Below are 17,657 nucleotides of genomic sequence, written 5' to 3'. Positions count from 1 at the left end.
GGTGCTAATTCCTCCAGACCCAGAGGGACAGGAAGAGGTACAGGAAGCCTCCGACCTTCTCCCTGCCTTGGGCTATTCCTGCCCATAGCACATTGTTGCCGTTAGGATGGGTCAGCTTTCCCCAAGGTCTGGGTTCCAGCCACTTTATCCGGAATTCACTCAACAAATATTTATTTAGTGCCCACCAGTTTCCTGATCCTGTGGTAAGCCCCGGGAATACCTCGGTTAACAAGACGGCCCAAACACCAAGTGGAGATGTTAAAGGGGCAGCCTGAGAAGGGGTCACTTGAATAAAGAGCTGAAGGAGGTGAGGCAGGGAGCCAGGAAACTGTCTGGAGGAAGAAGCCTTTGAGGCCAAGGGAACAGCCAGTGCAGGTCAAAGAGTATCTGACTTATCAGGGGACAATAGGCCCTCTGTGGTGATGCAGCACCCAGATTGGCTTTATTGCCTGTGAATGAGAATCACCTTGAGGACCTTTGCACCGGAGGTGGGTGTCCTGTGTTGTCCGGAAGCGGGACCTTGGACCTTTCGCTTCATAATCTGACCGATAATCTGCTGGAAGGAAGATCCACCTCCATTTCGTCACCTACGCATTTTCTTGAACCTCACAGGGCTAAGAGCCAGGATGACCAGGATTTGTTTCTTCAGACAGGCCCCAGCCCCTCTGGGCCTTTCTTTTGACACTTCAGCCAATAACTTCAATAGAAGGAAGAAACTGGCTGCGCGCAGTGCCTTCCAGAAAGGCTAAACTGGTGCCATCACTGTAAATTATTCCCAGGGCCCAGTGCCCAGTGCCCAGCCTGGGGCCTGGGCATGTTTGGTGATCAATAGGTCTGCTGATTTGAAGGCAAGAGAACAGTGACATTAATAACAGCTGATGAAGTTTTGGGGTGATGGTGGAGGGTGGAGGGGGGTCCGGAGCCGACAGCCAAGAAAGACTTCTTGAAGACATCTTTGGTGCAAAAAGGTGATTTTATTAAAGGACCCGTGGGCAGAAAGTCTGCACTGGGGTCATGACAGATTACTGATTATATACCCTCAGGTTGCGAGGGGGTTAGGGATGGAATAAGTCTCTGAGGTATTTTGGAAGCAAGGTGTGCAGGACCTTGAGCTGTTGCTAGGGAAACGACATTTATTACTGTTTAGTAAAACCATAGTCATGGGACCCTTCTGATGTATATCAGCGGGGCATGTTACACTTAGAGCGCGATTGCCTGCATATATCTTGGGGGATTTGAGCTAAAGGAAGTTTCCAAAGGAATTTTTATATGTTAAAGTAGACTTACGGGTTCCTGGAGGGTCAGGACAATGTTAAGCCAAGATTTTCTTTTGCCCCTAGCAAAGTGTCATCATCGAGGCAACTGAGCTCCTAGAGGGAGGTCACTCTGCTGGTTTCAAGGACTTGTCAATGGGCTGTAGGCAGTAAGAGAATTTAATTTTTCGTTTGCCTTAGTTTCCCGCATCACCGTGGCAAGCACTTAAACGCTTTCCCTTTGTTCTTGGGTAGCCAGGAGTGTCCAAGGAATATCACACGTATTCCACCTGGTGTGTGTGGGGTACTGTTAGCCTGTACTTTGCCCTCAACTTGCCCCAAACTCCCTCATCCACAGCAGCTATCATTTACTGTGGGGTTCTGATAAGCCGGGCTCTGCACTGAGACTTTCACATTCACCATCTCCATTGCTCGCACGCTCACCCCAGTGTGAAAGATACTATGATTATTCCTGTTTTATGGGTGAGGAAGCTGGCAGGGAGCCTTTACGTCCCAATAGGACCCTGCTATCTCCATGACTTCTGCGGCAGGTAGATGTTCCCCACCTCAGTTTAACCCGCATGTGTCCTGCCTCTCTGACCGCAGTCACCTGCACCTGTCGCAGGCTGAGCCATGAATAGATGTCTGCTCCACCCCTCCTTACTCAAGCCACATTCACTGCCCCAGGCAGTCACCTTTCTTGCTGTTTAGCAACTCCAAGCTTCCACCCACCAACCCCTCTTAGATGGCCCCACCCTCACACCAAAATTCCCAGGCAATTGAATCCCCACTTTGCAGATGGGGAAACTGAGGCACCAAGTGGGTAGAGGGTAGATAGCCAGTCAAGGGTAGACTCAAGATTTGAACTGGGTAGGGGCACCTGGGTGGCTCAGTCCGTTGAACGTCCAACTCTTGACTTCGGCTCAGGTCATGATCTCACCCTTCAGGAGTTCAAGCCCCACAGTGGGCTCTGTCCTGGCAGTGCGGAGCGTGCTTGGAATTCTCCCTCTTTCTGCCCCTTCCCTGCTCGCACATGCACCCTCTCTCTCTCTCGAAAATAAATAAACTTAAAAAAAAAAAAAAGATTTGAACTGGGTAGTCTGACTCCAGAACCTATGCCCTTATTCCTTCTTTAACCATGGCCTCCCTGTTTTGACCTTGGCCCGACCTAGGCCCAACCCAACTGTACCCTGGGTAGGTCCCCAGTTGGATTTTCCTACCAAGACTTTGGAGCCAGAGGAGACACACATAATCTAATCTTATCTAAGAGTTGTGGTCCTGATAGATAGGAGACATGTGAAAATACACGTTTCTGCATGTGGAAAATTCAGAATAAAATCAAGTGAGGCTTAGATTAGCTAGATCCAGTCCAACGGTGAGGAAATCTGGGGGGCAGCAGAGGGTGTATGCAAATCTCAGGGGGGGAAATTAGATAACTGGGACCCAGATACATGAGCTGTCCCACCACCCCATTTGGAGTCCATACTGGCACAGAGATTATGAAAGAGGACTCAGTGTGGCCTGTCAGGGCATTGGGATTGCAGGGGACTGGAAAACCCTGAGGCATGCCCAAACTATCCGGTCAATATGCAGCCTCAGTGGGCTGGGAAAACCACCCCAAATCCCTTAGGGATTAGTAAAATGTTTTCTTCAGTAGGTGTCTTTAACCTTGGAAAGGCCAGAACTGGGGCGCCTGAGTGGCTCAGTCGGTTGAACATCCGACTTCAGCTCAGGTCATGATCTCGCGGTTTGTAAGTTCGGGCCCCGCGTCGGTCTCTGTGCTGACAGCTTGGAGCCTGCAGCCTGCTTCGAATTCTGTGTCTCCCTCTCTCTCTGCCCCCCCCGCCCCCCGCTCATACTCTGCCTCTCTCTGTCTCTCAAAAATAAATAAATGTTAAAAAAAAAAAGGCTAGAACTTAACAGTGATTGTTAAACGGTGCCAAATATATTAGCAACATGAGATTTGTAACTTCAGTTTTAAGTTGTACTATTTTTTTTTGTTTAATATATTTTTTTAAATTTCCATTCAAGTTATCATATAGTGCAACAATGATTTCAGGAGTAGATTCCTTAATGCCCCTTACCCATTTCGCCCATCCCCCCTCTCACAACCCCTCCAGTAACCCTCTGTTTGTTCTCCATATTTAAGAGTCTCTTATGTTTTGTCCCCCTCCCTGTTTTTGTATTAATTTTGCTTCCCTTCCCTTATGTTCATCTGTTTTGTATCTCAAAGTCCTCGTATGAGTGAAGTCATATGATATTTGTCTTTCTCTGACTAACTTCACTTAGCACAATACCGTCCAGTTCCATCCACGTAGTTGCAAATGGCAAGATCTCATTCTTTTTGATTGCCGAGTAATACTCCATTGTCTATATGTACCGCATCTTCTTTATCCATTCATCCATCGATGGACATTCGGGCTCTTTCCATCCTTTGGCTATTGTCGAGAGTGCTGCTATAAACATGGGGGTGCATGTGTCCCTTCGAAACAGCACACCTGTATCCCTTGGATAAATGCTTAGTAGTACAATTGTAGGGTAGTTCCATTTTTAGTTTTTTGAGGAACCTCCATACTGTTTTCCAGAGTGGCTGCGCCAGTTTGCATTCCCACCAGCAGTGCGGAAGAGATCCTCTTTCTCTGCATCCTCGCCAACATCTGTTGTTGCCTGAGTTGTTAATGTTTGCCATTCTGACAGGGGTGAGGTGGTATCTCATTGTGGCTTTGATTTGTATTTCCCTGATGATGAGCGATGTGGAGCATTTTTTCATGTGTCAGTTGGCCACCTGGATGTCTTCTTTGGAGAAGTGTCTATTCGTGTCTTTTGCCCATTTCTTCACTGGATTATTTGTTTTTTGGGTGTTGAGTTTGAGACGTTCTTTACAGATTTTGGATACTAACCCTTTATCTGCTATGTCATTTGTAAATATCTTCTCGCATTCCATCGGTTGCCTTTTGCTTTTGCTGATTGTTTCCTTTGCTGTGCAGAAGCTTTTTATTTTGATGAGGTCCTAGTAGTTCATTTTTGCTTTTGTTTCCCTTGCCTCCAGAGATGTGTTGAATAAGAAGTTGCTGCGGTCAAGATCAAAGAGGTTTTTGCCTGCTTTCTCCTTGAGGATTTTGATGGTTCCTGTCTTACATTTAGGTCTTTCATCCATTTTGAGTTTATTTTTGTGTCTGGTGTAAGAAAGTGGTCCAGGTTCATTCTTCTGCATGTCACTGTCCAGTTTTCCCAGCGCCACTTGCTGAAGAGACTGTCTTTATTCCTTTGGGTATTCTTTCCTGCTTTGTCAAAGATTAGTTGGCCATACGTTTGTGGGTCCATTTCTGGGTTCTCTATTCTGTTCCATCGATCTGAGTGTCTGTTTTTGTGCCATTAAGTTATACTATTGAGTTCATTATTTCAAGAAATAGTGGGCGCCTGGGAGGCTGTCATTAAGCATCTGACTTCCACTCAGGTCATGATCTCGCGGTTGGTGAGTTCGAGTCCCATATCGCCTGAGCTTGTGCCCCACATTGGGTGAACACAAGCCCCACTTTGGGTGAGTTCTACTTCTCTCTCTTTCTCTGCCCCTCATGGGATTCCTCTCTCTCTCTGCCCCTTGCTCACTTGCACCTTTCTCTCCCTCTCAAGAGAAAGAAAGAAAGAAAGAAAGAAAGAAAGAAAGAAAAAGAAAGAAAGAAAAAAAAGGAAGGAAAAAAGAGAAAGAAAACAAGAAAGAAATAGACTGTGTTTCTAAAGCCAAAGAAAGTGCAACTTCATGCACTGACTGTGCACAAAACATGTTCTTAAAAATACCAGCAACTTAGGGGTGCCTGGGTGGCTCAAATGGTTAAATGTCCGACTTTGGCTCAGGTCATGATCTCATGGTTCTTGAGTTGGAGCCCCACGTCGGGCTCTGTGCTGACAGCTCGGAGCCTGGAGCCTGCTTCAGATTCTGTGTCTCCCTCCCTCTCTGCCCTCCCCCCCCCAACCTTGTGCTCTCTTTCTCTCTCTTAAAAATAAACATAAAAATAAAACAAAACAGCGACTTCATCAGCAAACCCACGGGCAAACGGTTTGCCGTTGCCTGTCCTGCTCCTGCGTGTCGCGGTAAACCTTTGGCAGCGGAAGGGCCAGCATGTGAACCCCACCTTGCACTGGGTATTTCGACCTCTGTGAAACCAGTCCACCCACTGTCAAATGGGGATTAAAACAACACCCGCCTTGTCATTCCCTAGTTCAGCCTTCCCCCCAGTACTTCCGTGGACCAGCCACTGCCCTGGCTCTGGTGCTGGTGTCGAAGGACAGAGAACACCCTTGGTTTCCCAGAGGGTACATCGCGAGAAGAGCAGGTAAGAATATAATGGTGGAAATGAGTTCCTGGAAGGAAATCAGGCAGAGTGGTACAGCAGAGCTCCCAGGAGGATCTCTCTGAGGTGGTGACATAGAAGCCGGGACCCGGATGTCAGAGGAGCCCCCCGTGCAGATGTCTGGGGGCAGAGCTGGGGGCAGAGCTTCCTAGACAGGAGCAGAGACCCCGGGCCCTGTGGTGGTGTGGCCGGCCCAGACTGGGCAAATGGGAGAAGGTTGAGGATGGAGAGGGGCAGGGCCAGACGCCCCTGTGGGGCCCAGTCCTGGGGTGGACCCAAGTTTCGAGGGGCTTGAAGCTTGTGCAATTTATGGGTCCTCTAAGAAAAAGAATGAAGCTCGAGTGTCATTAGCTTCATGGTAAACCCTCCTCTGCTGTGTGTGTGGAGGCAGGTGTCTAAGAAATAGCGGAGAGTACTTTTTTTTTTTTTTCAGGCTCAATCTCTACTTTGTGTTTTTGTAAATAGTGTTTGCAAGTTCACTATTTTTGGTGTGCAGTTTGTGACAAGTGCATGCAGTTGCCCACCCACTCCCACCACAGTCAGGCTACCCACAGGCCCATCGCCCCCAAAAGTCCCTCACGCTGCCCCTTTGCAGTCAGCCCCTCCCCTGGCGACTCTAGATCTGTTTTCTGTTCCTATCGTTATGTCTTTTCCAGAACGTTGTCTGAATTCAATCAGACAGCATATAAACTTTGGAGACTGGCTTCGTGTATATGAGATTTATCCCCAGTGGACAGGTCAGTGGTTTCTTTTCCTTTTTATTGCTGTGCAGCTCCACGGCATAGAAATACCACCACGTGTTATTCTTTGACTAGTTAAAGGGCTTCTGAGCAGTCTTCAGTGATTATGACCTGAGCGGAAGTCGGACACTTAACCCACTGAGCCACCCAGGCGTCCCACAAAATATATTTCTTAAATAATAACACTTGGAAGTAGAAATTACTACTTGACCCACAGGCCACAGAATGGATGTCATGTTAGCAGGCGTGAAAATATAATGTCATTGTCCATCTCCGTCAGAGCTCTTGGGTGACCAGGTGCATTGTCAATGAGCAGCAATATTTTGAAAGAAATCTTTCTTTTCTGGGGCACCTGGGTGGCTCAGTCGGTTGAGCGTCCGACTTCGGCTCAGGTCATGATCTCGTGGTCTGTGAGTTCGAGCCCCGCGTCGGGCTCTGTGCTGACAGCTCGGAGCCTGGAGCCTGCTTCCGATTCTGTGTCTCCCTCTCTCTCTCTCTGCCCCTCCCCCACTCATGCTCTGTCTCTCTCTCTCTCTCTCTGTCAAAAATAAATAAGCATTTTAAAAAAATGTTTAAAAAGAAATCTTTCTTTTCTGAGCAGTAAGGTCTCAACAGTAGGCTTAAAATATTCAGTAAACCATGTTGTAAACAGATGTGCTGTCATCCAGGCTTTGTTGTTCCACTGATGGAGCACAGGCAGAGTAGATTAAGCTATTCTTAAGGGCCCTAGGATTTTTGGAATGGTCAAGGAGCATTGGCTTCAATTGAAAGCTACTGGCTGCATTAGCCCCTAAGAAGAGAGCCAGCCTGTCCTTTGAAGCCAGCCATTGATTTCTCCTCTCTAGCTATGGAAGTCCTAGATGGTATCTGCTTCCAATATAAGGATGTTTTGTTTTGTCTACATTAAGAATCTGTTGTGGGGCACCCTGGTTGGCTCAGTTGGTTAAGCATCCAACTCTTGGTTTCAGCTCAGGTCATGATCTCACAGTTCGTGAGTTCGAGCCCCACTTTGGGCTCTGTGCTGCCAATGCGGAGCCTGCTTGGGATTCTCTCTCTCCCTCCCTCTCTCTCTCTCTCCCCTGCTTGTGCTCTCTCTCTCTCTCTCTCTTTCAAAATAAATACATAAACTTAAAAAAATTTTTTTTAAATAAAGAAAGAATCGGCTGTTAGGGGCACCTGGGTGGCTCAGTTGGTTAAGTATCTGACTCTTGATCTCGGCCCAGGTCATGGTCTCACGGTTCATGAGTTCAAGCCCCGAATCGGGCTCTGCTCTGATCGCACAGTGCCTGCTTGAGATTCTGTCTCTCCTTCTCTCTGCCCTCCCCCCACTTGCATGCATGCATGCTCTCTCTCTCTCTCTCTCAAAAAAAAAAAAAAAAAAAAACTTACAAAAAAACTTAACAAAAGAAAAAGAATCTGTGTTTAGTGTAGCCACCTTCATTAATGTTCGCTAATTCTTCTGGAAAACTTGCTGCAGCTTCTATGTTAGCCACTTGCTACTTCACCTTGCACTTGGATATTATGGAGATGGCTCTTTCCTTAAACCTCATAAACCAACCTCTACTTTAGCTTGTAAAGTAGACTTCTTATGCAGCCCCCTCGCCTCGTTCAGCCTGCATGGAATTGAAGAGAATTAAGGCCTTGCTCCTGATTAGGTGTTGGCGTAGGGGAATGGGTGGTGGCCTGTTTGATCTTCTATCCAGACCATTGGACCATTGAACACTTGGAGGCCACTGTAGGGTTATTAACTGGCCTAATTTCAATATATTGTTGTGTCTCAGAGAATAGGGAGGCCCAAGGGGAGAGAGAGAGAGAGAGAGAGAGAGAGAGAGAGAGAGAGAGAGAGAGACAAAGAGGGGAACAGCCAGCCACTGGAGCAGCCAGAACACACATAACATTTATCGACTAAGTTTGCTGTCTTACGTGTGCAAGGTTTACGGTGCCCCAAAACAATTACAACGGTAACAGTCGCAAAATCACTGATCACAGATCACCATAACAAATAGAATCATCATGAGAAAGTTTGAAATATTGGGAGAGTTACCGAAATGTGACACAGAGACGCAAAGTGAGGAAATGCTGTTGGGAAAAATGGTGCCAGTAGACTCAATGCATGATGGCTACAGACGTTCAGTTTGTAAAAAAGCACAATATGTGCAAAGCACAATAAAGCAAAGTACAATAAAATGAGGTGTGCCTGTCTTGTGCACAAATTTCCACCTTTTTCTCCTGACCCAAGCTCATCACCCTGGCAATTCTCCCTTTCTTTTGCTTGATCATTTCCTCCTTTGTACTCTTTCCTTTCCTTCCCTTCCCTTCCCTTCCCTTCCCTTCCCTTCCCTTCCCTTCCCTTCCCTTCCCTTCCCTCCCTTCCCTTTCTTTCTAAGAGAGAAAAAGAGAGGGAGAGATGAGGGGCAGAGGGTGAGGAAGAGAGAGAATCTTAAGCAGGCTCCACGCCCAGCACAGCACCCAATGTGAGGCTCGATCTCATGCCTGTGAGATCATGACCTGAGCTGAAACCAAGAGTCGGACACTCAACCTACTGAGCCACCCAGGTCCCCCTATTTGATCCCTTTCATCAGCATACAAACATGCTGATGTACTTCCTGTCTTAAAAACAAACAAGCAGTGGGACACCTGGCTGGCTTAGTGAGAAGAATGTGCAACTCTTGATCTTGGGGTGGTGAGTTCAAACCCCATGATAGGTGTAGAGATTACTTAAGTAAATTAAAAAAAAAAAAACTTAAAAAGCAAACAAGCAGAAAACAGCGTGGCAGTTCCTCAAATGATAAAACAGACTTGGGGCACCTGGGTGGCTCAGTCAGTTAAGTGTCCGACTTCGGTTCAGGTCATGATCTCGCAGTCTGTGAGTCTGAGCCCCGCGTCAGGTTCTGTGCTGACCGCTCAGAGCCTGGAGTCTGCTTTGGATTCTGTTTCTCCCTCTCTCTCTGCCCCTCGCCAGCTCACACTCTGTCTCTGTCTCTCTCCAAAATAAATAAACTTTTTAAAAATTTTTAAAAAATAATAAAAAAATAAACATAGACTGACAGTATGATCCCACAGTTCCACTTCTGGACATACAGCCCGAAGAACGGAAGACAAAGACTCAAAAAGATACTTGCACACCCACGTGCACAGTGGCATTCACAGTAGACAAAAGGGAAACAATGCATGTGTCCACGGAAGGATAAATGCATAAATAAAACGTGGTCTGTCCGTACAATAGAATATTATTCAAGTGTTAGAAAGGAAGGAGATTTTGGCACCTGCTATAACATGAATGAAACTCGAGGGCCTCATGGTGGGTGAAATAAACCCATTGCGAGAAGACAGATACTGCATGATTCCGGTTGTTCGAGGTCCCTAGAGTCATTGAGTTCATAGACACAGAGAGTAGAATGGTGGGCGTGTTGGGGAATCTGTGTTTCACGGGGACAGAGTTTCAGTTTTGCAAGAGGAGAAGAGCTGTCGACATGGACGGTGGCAGTGGTTGCACAGCGTTGTGAATGTACACAGGCCACTGAACTACACTTAAAAAGGGTTAAAACAATTTTGTGTATATTCCCCCCCCCAAAAAAGCCCAAACTCGAAAAGAAACATTAACTCCTTCCTGACTTCATGGCTCTCTCTAGTAATTTCATTTCTCTACCTTTAAGAGCACAACTCTTGGAAAGGCTGTCTCTGGTGACTGTCCCCAATTCTCTTCCCATGGTTCCCGTGGTCTCCTCCCTTCCTGGTTCCTTCTCCTAGGTGATGTCAGTGAGCAATCGCATGGCTGTCTAAACCAGGGAATGTCAGACGGTCAGCGCCCCCATCTCTACATTTCACCTGACACTCCCTGTGAGCTCCGTTCCCAAATACCTGTCGCCTAGTATTCCCACTTGGATGATGAGTTGGCGAGTCTCAAACCTCGAAGAACCCCAACCTAGCTCCTTATCTTCCCAGACTTCCTCATTCCAGGGAATGCGACTCCACCCTTCCAGTGACTTCCGCCCAGATCCCAGCAGGCCCCCTTTCCCACACACCCCATACTTCATCCATTAGCAAATGCTGCTGGCTCTGCCCCCAAAATATCGTTGTTTCCAGAATCTGACTTCTGATCACCACCGTTCACCCTTGTGACCCCCTCCACCTAGTGGGCAGAGGGATTCTGGTAAAATGCAAGTTAGTCTTGCTACTTTTCTGTTGCAAGCTCTTTCCTTCTCACCTAGGATAGCAGCCAAAGTCCTTACAGTGGCTTGGAAGGTCCTCACTCTCTGCTCCCCCACCCCCCAACTCATTTCCATTGTTTGCCCCGCTGAGATCCAAGCTTGCTTCTACACTGTTCCTCAAACACTTTTGCCTCAGGGCCTTTTCTACTTGCTATTCCCTGCAGGTGTCCACAGGGGCCCCTCCCTCGCCTCCTGTGGGTCTCAACTCCCCTAATCCCTTCCCACCCTGCTTAAAACTGCCCCAGAACAAGCCCCTTCCTGGGCCCAGGACCTGTATTTTCAATTCATTCAATATGTATTTGGGGGAGGAGGGGAAGGAGGCCCAAATATTATAAGCTTCAGCTACGATCTCTTTTTCCCTGATTTATTTTTCTCCCTGGCACTTATCGCCATCTGAAGACCGATTTATTTATTTATTTTTATTCGCTTTATTGTCTCCTCCTCCACCTTTGAATGTAAGCTCCACAAGGGCCGGGTATTTATTTTTTCCTCACTGTGGCACCCCCAGAGTTTAGAGCAGTGCTTGAAATAATACTTATTGAATGAACGAAGGAATGAATGAATGCCCAGATAACCACAGCTTTCAAGGTAAGAATTTTACTTTTATAGGCTCCCCAGCCCCCTCCCCTTCTACCTTCTCTCCTAGGTGCCCCCTCTCTTACTCCTTCCTTCCCAGCCCCCCCCCCCCCAGACTTTCCTGGAAGGGCTGGTTTGGAGACAGGCTTAGTAAAGGTCCTACTTGAAGTTATAAGGCCCTTGCACTCCTTGGGGGCCAGGAGTATGCTTAGAACACACAAACGCATCGTCATAATAATAAGCTGACAAAATGACCTATATCTTTAGAATCATTAACTCCGCCTTTACACCTATGATCATCTGCAAAGTGGCCACAGCAGGTTTTATTTTACCTACACTGTAGATGAGGAAACTAAGCCCTGGTGAAATCTGTGCCAACCCACCCACCCTCCTGCATCTGTCTATACGTGGTGGCACGGCCCGCTGAGCTTTCTCTGGCCACAGATTAGAAAACTGACAAAAAACTATTTCCACCGCCATGTCATCCACATCTTGATCTCTTCTGCAATATCCTGTAGTCCCTAACTAACCCATTCCTTCAAGCACTTAGCAGGAAGCGTGGGACTCCGGAGATGGGCTGGATAGCAGGAGGGACCTACATGAGTCACACCAAAGAAGTTCCTGTCAGGGGGCGGTAGAGGTTGACTGAGAGAGACAGGCATCAGGTGGGTGGCCAGGGGGTGACTGGTGGGGTGGTGAGGCTGTCTGGGGGCGGGGGTGGGGGCTCATGGTCAAAGTGACTCCCTACCCTGCACTCTTTTCCACGTGGTCCCTGCTCCCAAGCCCCACAGGTACTTCCTGAGCCTCTGATCAGTCAGAAGCGAAAAGAGCCCCAAGATGGCCAGATAGGCCGAGCTGCTCCCTGGCAAACCAGCTGGGCAGGTCCACTGGTGCCAGGGTGGAGGGTGCGGCCGCAGGTCGGCTCCAGGCAAGTCGCAGAGCTAATAAACACCAGGACCTGTGAGCAGGCGCTGAAGAGAAGCCAGATAAAATCCCACCTGAGTCTGATCTGGAGCTGGCTCTTCGGGTCCAGGGACTCTGTAGGTGGGTTTGAAAATGGCTGGTTCAGGGGCGCCTGGGTGGCGCAGTCGGTTAAGCGTCCGACTTCAGCCAGGTCACGATCTCGCGGTCCGTGAGTTCGAGCCCCGCGTCAGGCTCTGGGCTGATGGCTCAGAGCCTGGAGCCTGTTTCCGATTCTGTGTCTCCCTCTCTCTCTGCCCCTCCCCCGTTCATGCTCTGTCTCTCTCTGTCCCAAAAATAAATAAAAAACGTTGAAAAAAAAAATTAAAAAAAAAAATAAAAAAAAAAAAAATAAAAAAAAAAAAATAAAATGGCTGGTTTGGAGGCAGGATTTGGTCGGACGTTATTACTGTGGTTAGAAGCAATTTCACCAACCACCAAGGAACACTCACCCGAGAGGTCGCATATCAAGAACAGCTGGGGAGCCTGTTCAAGAAATATAGGCCTGCCCCAGGCCTACAAAATCAGAATCCCTAGGGTGGAGTTAGGGACCCAAATCTTTATTTACTTTTTAATTTTTTTTAATGTTTATTTATTTTTGAGAGAGACAGAGTACAAGTGGGAGAGGGGCAGAGAGAGAGAGAGAGAGAGAGAGAGAGAGAGAGGGATACAAGGAATCGGAAGCAGGACCCAGGCTCTGAGCTGTGAGCACAGAGGCGGATGTGGGGCTCAAACCCACAAACCGTGAGATCATGACCTGAGCCGAAGTCAGATCCCTATCCAACTGAGCCACCCAGGCGCCCCCAAATCTTTATTTTTAAAAGCCCTTTCAGATAATTGTGATAATCAGGGGTTTGGAAATTATTACCTGGTTTTTAAAGAGCATGTCTTTGGAAACTTCAACCTCTGAGTCTGCTTCTTAGCTGTGTTACCTTGGGAAAGTGACTTAACCTCTCTGAGTTTCATGTCCCTCATCTGGAAAATGGAGATAATTACGTACCTCTTAGGGCCACCATCAGGAATACGTGCAAACACATGTGATAGTTATGCTGAGCACAAGGCCTGGGGGCTGGCACAGAGCACGTTATCCCGGTGTTAGCTGCTGTGATGGGTATTCCAGCTGGGATCCTTTGGGATTCTGGGATGAACACAAGGGCTGAGGAAGCTGAAGGTCAGGAGGGGCTCTGCTCCTGTCCTGATGTTAGGGATGAGAGGGTCACTGGGAAGGGAGCAAAGCCTCTGGTTCAGAGGAAATAGGAGAGCGGGGCCAAGGCTGAGGCTGTTCATTTCTGGCCACTGGCCTGGCCTCTAGGGCAGGGCTTGGGCAGATACAACTTATAAGAAGCACAGCAGAGATTTGTGGTTAAGACCTTGGGCTTAAGGGCTCAGAGAGTTCTAGGTTCAAGTTCTAACTCCTTTAATCAGTGTATGACATTGGGTAAGAGACTCGTGGGAGGCTGGGCCTCTGCTGGGGAGGCAGGATTGCACCCTGTGGGCCAGGGCCTGGAGTCCAACGAACAGTTCAGTCCTTACTGGACCTGTAACCTTGAGCAAATCACTCCACCCCTTGAGCTGCAGTTTGGAAATGAGGAGACTCCACCTCACATGCTCCACGGCTGGGAGGTGCCGATGGGACAGCGCCTGTGACATGCGTGTCTCCCTGCTCGACCAACAAGTGTGTTTCGTAAAGGTTGGTTGTTACCACCATCAAACCCTTCTCTGGGGAAACTTCCGGCTTGTGACTGGTTTGAGTGTGTGGTTGTCACCTTTCACCTCATTTCTCAGTCCCCCTCCACCTGACTTAGAACTTTCATCACAATGCCTTTAGGACATCAGGGTGGGGGGCCCCACGGGCACCCTTCTCCCATCACAGTGGGGCTCCGGGCCTCTGGCCTTCTTCCCGTGTCTCCTCTCCCCCTGAAGTATCCTCTTCTGAGCAAAGCTCAAGTGGGGTGCTATTTGGTGACACTGCCTCCATGGGGATGTACTGTCCAGAAATAGCCTCTTTCGGTCCCCAAGGAGGATGAGAATGCAGGCTGTGTCGCGTTAATGTCATAGGTGCCCCATGAATAATATTTTTGACTAAGGTTTACATTAGATGTGATCAAATCAGGTCTGTGTCAGAGTTACCCTTGGCTGCCAAGGGGGCACACCCCCAGCAATGGCACCTGTCACTATCCACATCTCACAACCAGCTGGCTCCTTACCACCTGTGGTGGGGGTGGGGATCGCTTCAGATTCCTGGGTAAGGTGCTGCCAGAGAGAACCCCACTTCCATGTGGGTGCTTTGAAGATCTGGTCTGCAGCCAGCAGCTCTGCTGGCCTGGACTTTCCCCAGCAACGTTCTCCCAGGGATTGCCTCCCACGCGGTTGGGAGCATCTCTGGATAGACACTGCCCCCTCGAGGTCTCTGCCTGCCATGACACCCGGTAGAGCTGACCCCATGTAAGAGGAAATGGACCCAGATGATGCTTTCCTTCCCAGCGTCCTCCTTGGGTGCCTTATGATTGGTCCAAAATACAAATGTCTTTGGAGTTCTGGGCAGTGTATGCACTCTCAGCCTGAAAACCCGGAATCGACCCTAGTGCCCTCTATTGCCTTCCAGAAGAAAGGCAACTCAGGGCAACTGCCAGAACACAAATACAGAGCCACAGGTGGTCTTGGGACTCCAGGCTATCTGTATTTTTTTGTTTTTAATGCTTATTTAATTTTGAGAGAGAGACAGAGACAGAGACAGAGAACAAGGAGGGGAGGGGCAGAGAGAGAGGGACACATGGAATCCGAAGCAGGCTCCAGGCTCTGGGCTGTCAGCACAGAGCCTGATGCGGGGCTCGAACCCACAAACCAGGAGATCATGACCTGAGCATGACTTAATCAACGGAGCCACCCAGGCGCCCCAGGCTATCTGTATCTTTGAAGAGGCAATTGTCCAGGGAAAAGTGATTTTTAGTAGTATTTGGAATTAAGGTTGAAGAGAAGCTTAACATTAAAGCAAAATAACCCAGAGTTAAGGGAACAGGGGAGGAATAAAGCAAAGAAAGGATCAATTACAAGAAGGTCAGGTTGAACTGGCTGGACTGTGAACTGAGAGAGTCAGCAGGTGGAGGTGTGGGGATGAGCAGGTCCCGACAGCTGCACCACCTAATGCAATTGCATTGCTGCCGTAGAGAAAAAGGTGAGAAAAGGAAAACCACCAAGGATCCTCCCATCTTCTTCATTGGAGTTAAAGTCTTTATTGGATTTAAATGAGTGAATGAATGAATGAATGAATGAAAGTTTTTTTTTTAAATTTATTTTGAGAGCGAGAGAGAGCGTGCGCGTGTGAGTGGAGGAGGGGCAGAGAGGGAGAGAGAGAATCCCAAGCAGGCCCCGTGCTGTCAGCGCAGAGCCTGACACGGGGCTCGATCCCACAAACTGTGAGATCATGACCTGAGCCGAGATCAATCAAGAGTCAGATGCTTAACCGATTGAGCCACGCGGGCGCGGGCGCCCCTGGATTTTTTTTAAATCGTAAGAGTTAAATCATAAATAAAAATAAAAACTGTATCCATCTCCCCGCCAGAAAAAGATCAGCCCCAAACCCAGAGTTGGGTTATGACTGTGTCTGGGGTGGGCTCCCATCTGCATCAAGAGTCCAAGTGAACAGTCAGCAAATTGTCTCTAATCGTTGTCCAAGCAGACGGAGTCCCCCAGTGCCCGTCCTGGGCCCGCTAAGATCTTAGCCTTGGGGGCCTCTGCCCACACCTTTTCCCCTCCTGGAATCCTCACCCACATTCTTGTCTGGGTGACCCTCAGTACAGGCATTGGTGTCTCCTTCCAAGGACATTTCTCCAGTGTCCCAAACTGATTAGGTGCTGCTCACGTGTGCTCCTGTAACCCACTACAACCACGTACCAAACTGTATTGTCATCATTTCCTAGACCCCTGACTTCCTGCTGCCGGGGGGCACTGTGTGGCAGAGACCCAGAGGCCACAGCTCCCCAGCTCCTGGCACTGAGAGGCTCTGTGTGGACAGAGACAGGACGAGCCAGCTGTCCAGGTGAAGAAAATGGTGTGAGGTGGGGGGGGACCTCCAGGAGGGGGCCACTCCCCCTGGGGTTCCCACCACCCTGAGCCTGGCTGCTTACCTCTCCTCCTCTTCCTCCTCCACTGGAAGATGATGTGGCCCAGGAAGCTGAAAGGGAAAAGTCAAGTGAGGTGACAGCTGGGTAGGACCTGAGACATGTTAGAGGCTCAGAAGCCTGTCCCAGTCCGGGATCCATTTCCAGTGAGATCATCAGCTCTCCCTCAGGACCTAAGGGGATGGGATCAGGGCCACATTCAGTTTGGCAAATAACGAGTATGTGTGAGGTGCAGGCGGGAAAGATGACAGTCTGATTTTTTAAAAATGTTTATTATTTTGAGAGAGACAGACAGAGTGCAAGCAGAGGAAGGGCAGACAGAGAAGGAGACACAGAATTCGAAGCAGGCTCCAGGCTCTGAGCTGTCAGCGCAGAGCCCAATGGGGAGCTTGAACCCACAAACTGTTAGATCATGACCTGAGCTGAAGTTGGCCACTTAACCGACTGAGCCACCCAGGTGCCCCAAGATGAATCTGACAGTCTTGTCCTCAGAGGGTGCCCAGCTCCACAAGGCCTCATGGTGTGAGGTCCAGGTCAGAAAATGCCTGGGGTCCAGAGCCAGACAGACCTGAGCTCTTGTCCAGGTTTGGCCACTCTCTGACTTTGACAAGTTGCCTCTGCTCTCTGAGCCTCAGTTTCCTCACCTGCCAAATGGGGACTCTAATAGAACCTATCCCATCAGGGGGTTGTGAAAACCTATTGACATTATGATGTGAAAGTACAGGAAATGGCAAGGATGGAAAGAAGAAACCCCAAAATGAGAATGTACTTGGGCTTTCATGGTCATTAATAGGGACGTAGAGACGCAAACCAGCGTTTGGGGTCCAGAAAGCGCTGGAGCGCCAGCATGGTTCAGGCCAGCCACGGAAGCGCAGGTGCAGCTGCTCACCGAGTCCTGGAAGAATGCCGTGGAGCCAGGCACTTGTGGCTCGGACGGCAGCCAGTCTCCACCAAATAGCCATGTGCCGCTCACTCCGGTTTCCCAGTCCCCGGTGGGCTTGGGCCACGTGACTAGCTCTGGACAATTGTCTGCGAGCAGGAGTGATGGCTGCTGACCTGGGGAGGGCTCCATTCCGAGTTGATGTGTCTTCCCCTCTTCTCTTCTCCCTGCTGTGGATTCCGGCGGTGAAGCCCGAAGAGGTGGGGGGCGGGGGGAGGGGCTGCCAGACTCTCATCAGACTTTATGAAATCAACCCTTCCGGTGCTCAGCCACGGAGATCTGGGGGTTGTTTGTTGAGGTAGCTAGTGCACGCTGCCACACTGCATACAATACTACTATTATTTCTGCTTCTTGAGGCCAGGTCATGGCCTGTGGCCACACAGCTCACAAGCGGATAGAGCCGGAACCCACAGTCAGGCCCGACTTACAGGGCCGGTTTTTCGAAACCGTCCGTCCCTCACCTCATGACAGCCTGTCTTCAAGCACTGCGATCACACCTAAGAT

This window comes from Lynx rufus, unplaced genomic scaffold, assembly GCF_022079265.1.
Source record: "Lynx rufus isolate CCGP_SWC_20201006 ecotype Redwood Valley unplaced genomic scaffold, mLynRuf1.p SCAF_10, whole genome shotgun sequence".
Classification (NCBI taxonomy): Eukaryota; Metazoa; Chordata; class Mammalia; order Carnivora; family Felidae; genus Lynx; species Lynx rufus.
Note: the sequence above shows the minus strand (reverse complement) of the source record.